Source organism: Lactuca serriola, chromosome 2, assembly GCF_051521515.1.
Source record: "Lactuca serriola cultivar US96UC23 chromosome 2, Lser_US96UC23_V15, whole genome shotgun sequence".
Taxonomy (NCBI): domain Eukaryota; kingdom Viridiplantae; phylum Streptophyta; class Magnoliopsida; order Asterales; family Asteraceae; genus Lactuca; species Lactuca serriola.
The window spans coordinates 81748688-81752727 of NC_136409.1; the positions used below are offsets into that span (position 1 = coordinate 81748688).

A 4040-nucleotide genomic window follows, 5' to 3' on the forward strand; every position below is an offset into this window, starting at 1 on the left:
AGTTGGAAGAATAAGTCTGAAGGGTCATCAGAAAGAGGGAAGACGTCGAGAAAATTGTAACAATCAGATCAAAAGAAGGATGAAGAGAGATGGAGTGATAAATGTTGCAAAAAGCATGTAGGAAATTGAAACGGAGCCTTCAGCTCATATAAGTTCTTTCAGTGTGGAAGGACATGAAATCTGAAAAAAAAATAGATTCCCTAGAAGTATTGTTGTTTGCTTAAATTACAACGAAAGTGGTCATATGTTTCATAATTATCCTAAGGAAAAATTTGAAACGCAAAAGAATGCGTGGAAAGTTGACGGAGGAGGATCGTAAGAAGCGAGTAAGAAATATGGTAAGAATATGAAAAGTAGAGCCTTTCGGATGATGACAAAGGAATCGAGAGACAATAATGTTGGTATCTCAAGTACTTATATTCTAAGCTCACTTCCATTTCGTGTTTTATTTTAAAGTTTTGATCGGCCCTCTAACTTTAATTCTTTTATTCCGCCCCTGATTGACTTTTACGATTAAATTTTCAATAGTTGAGTTATTCCAACAAAATATTTAAATTTTATATTAATAAACTTGAGTTGTAACGTTTAAAATCTAAAAATTGAGTTTGAGGAATTAACTTAAAAAACAACTACAATAACTTGTTGAACGTTTTTACTTTCTTCGGATAGGCTTTTAAATTTAATAAAAAAAACAACTCTAATTCTTTAAAAAAAAGAAAAAAAACGCATAATAAAAGTAAAATATACATAAAAAAATTTATTTTGTTATTTTTGACAATTCAGTTGTTATAAAATCCAAAAAATAGATTCGATTTTGATCCAAACTAATCCAAAATTCAGATTAGGCATGAGAATTTCACCGACCTAGTGGGAAATCCGGTTGACACACCCCAATAGACGATGGATATTCCGTGTAAAAAAGGGTATCGAGGATGGGACTGCAGATACCCATTAGGCTAAAACTTGGGATTAGGCTTTGACCGGATATATATATATATATATATATATATATATATATATATATATATATATATATATATATATATATATATATATATATATATATAGGGTTAGATCAAGTATGAATCACAAGTATTTTGTGAACGTTTAACTAAATTCTAGCTTTTAAATTAGAAAAAATAAAAGGATATGATATTATGATACATGTTATTAACATGGACTAATATTACTCTATAATTACACTTCAAGGCAAATATTAAATTTTATGAAGACAGAGAAATGAAAATTACATATATATTAGGCATCTAATTAAGTCAAATTAATTAATAAAAATTAAATCAAATCTTTTATTTTGTTTAATACATTAAAATAAAATCATATTTTTTTAGAATACGACGTAATGAAACATATGTGAACATGCATTCTTTAGAAATATATAATCATTTTTAAAGAATATACAAATCATGATGTTTGGGTATAATTATTCAATGCATAAATTGGATTAATCTTTGAAAATCAAAATTAAATTACCTTAAATTAAGGAATAGATAGAATTATAATATTAACTTTCAAATTCAAATTTGAAACTCAACTTACAAATATGCATTTTGACTTATCATTTGATTTCTTGAAGCCTAACATCTCGGCAAAAATGTTTGATTTCTGGTTCATCTTTCCATATATCAATCATTTGCCATAATCGAAATACCCTATCTACTCACAACCATTGCTTACTCCTGGAACGCCACCACCAAACCACCAACACTAATCTTTCATCCATGTCTCTCTCTAAGAAAAGCCTAAACCATTTATCTCCCTCGTTATATATATATATATATATATATATATATATATATATATATATATATATATAACATCACCACTTCGGGGTTATGGTAGGTGCACAACTTGCCTCAAAATTCATCGCACCACCCCATACCCATACACCTTCAACGACACCACTGTTACCTGTACAGTTCATCCCCAACTTCCATCAACACCTTCATAGCCAGAAAATCATCACCATAAAGCATCGCTGCCATCTCCATCTGTCTTTCGCAATTCAGGTTAAGGCTCTCCCCTATCTGATCTCCATTTCTTTTTAATATATAGAGTTATGGTCATATTTTTGGCGTCTTTCCATTGAAGTTCTCTATTGACATCCATCATATCCACACACTTTCACCACCTTACTCCATCAAATTTCTTCCCTCTAAGAGAAACCCTAAATGTCGTCATCAACGGCCCACCCCCTTCAACTACTTTCTTTACTCTACTCCTTCGGTAAACATTTTATTTTTCATCTCTATTTCATACTTTTTATGTTCAGGGTACATGACTTTGTCAATTTTACAAATTGTGTGATTTTCTTAATGTTTTGTAACATCTAGGAAAGAGACTAAACATTATATGTCTCTGATATTGGTTTTGAGTTAGACAGGAAATATGGACTCTTCAACAAATCAACACGTTCCACGTATAGTACTAACTTTATTTTTAATTTTTTAATTTTTAGCATCAATCTTTTATTTATAAAAGGTGGACCAAATATGAAAATACATAATTTTCAAATTTTGTTACATAAAATCAGAGGAAAGAAGATTTTGACGGGAACATGAGGTATGCAAGCATGAATATTCGACTTCTGGATGTCTAGGTGTACATGTAAGAAATATTAATGTCATTATGTGTTCTCCATTAAAATTTCCTTCTTGAGTTCATTATGATCACTTCATGAGCTTTTTTTTAGTTTGCGGTTCATTTTCATTCATTTTTACTCCAATTTGTTGTAATTTTCAAGAAAATCGATTCATTTTCCTGTTGTATTACAGATCTGACACCTTCAAATTACAAGATGGTTCTAATTACTTTAATTTATGTTCTAAAATTATAGGTTCGCATTTTGTTTTCTTTCTGTTTTTCAGATTGTTGGGGTCGATGTCATTAAAAAGACAAGTACTGATGGATATAGCACAATTTTAATCGCTAAGATTGTAACTATATGCATCATTCGGATAAATATCAATGGAGAGGAAGGTGAATATGAAGGTGTTGGAGGAGAATCTCTCATGGGGAAAACAGGGCAATAAGAATTGTACTTTGTTATTTAAGTTTTGTGGCAATTGGTGAAGTAGCTTAAATCTTTATCTCGACTCTTGTATTTGGATTCCTATTCAGGTATACCCACCACCAATTCAAACATTAAAACATTAATTGTATTTGAAATCATATTTTGTATCTTAGTTTTGTTTCCATTTGCAAATGATAGATTGTAGTATGTGACAGACTTAAATATTGGTAATTGACGGACTTCATTTGCAGTTTATAAATTATCTCCTCTTTTGCATCTTCAATTTCATCTTTCAAGTTTAAATCTTCAATTTCTACTCAAATTTAATAATGCATGTTTCAAGTTTTAAGCAATAATTTTATCTATTAGTATGCCAATTGATCTATTTTTTGAATGTAAAACATGTTGATGTTCTATTTTTTATTCTATTTTTTTCTATGAGATAATGTTAAGAATGAATCAAGACATCACATGTTCTCATATATGTGGTTTTGATATCGTAGGTAATACATGTTCTTTATGCATTACCTACCGCAAAAGTAATGTAACCTACCCATCAACATGAAGGGAAAATATGGAGGGAAGACTTGCTGCTTTGCTCAGGTGAGGATCATCATTCAATAAATATATGTAAGTATTACACAACTATTAGGCTACAAAATATTTTATGGCAAATGAAAATTCTTAATAGCAAATTTTATATACTAATAAACATTTACCTCAATGATAAATGAATAGTTAATTTCTACTAATAAATGAATAGTAAATCCAAAATAGAAATATACATTTGTTTTTAAATGGAAACAATGATGTTTGTTTATTTTTAACTGAAACAACTACATACTAACATTCTAAACCAAATGAAATACATGTATATTTATTTTTATCCAAAAATAAAAGTTTACATATATTTTTAAACCAAAACAACTTACTTTTGATTTTCATTCAAAACGACAATGTACTTTTAGTTTGAAAAACAACAATGTACTTTTAGTTTGAAAAGCAACAA

General features: G+C 29.1%; 1 long non-coding RNA gene across 1 annotated transcript; it reads left to right on the forward strand.

The window, feature by feature from the left end:
- The first annotated feature begins 2450 nt into the window (after positions 1-2450).
- Positions 2451-3741, forward strand: LOC145090353 (uncharacterized). The gene is made up of 3 exons (XR_013701510.1): positions 2451-2625; positions 2886-3138; positions 3535-3741. It is a non-coding gene; the product is annotated as an uncharacterized LOC145090353 (long non-coding RNA).
- The last annotated feature ends 299 nt before the right edge of the window (positions 3742-4040 follow it).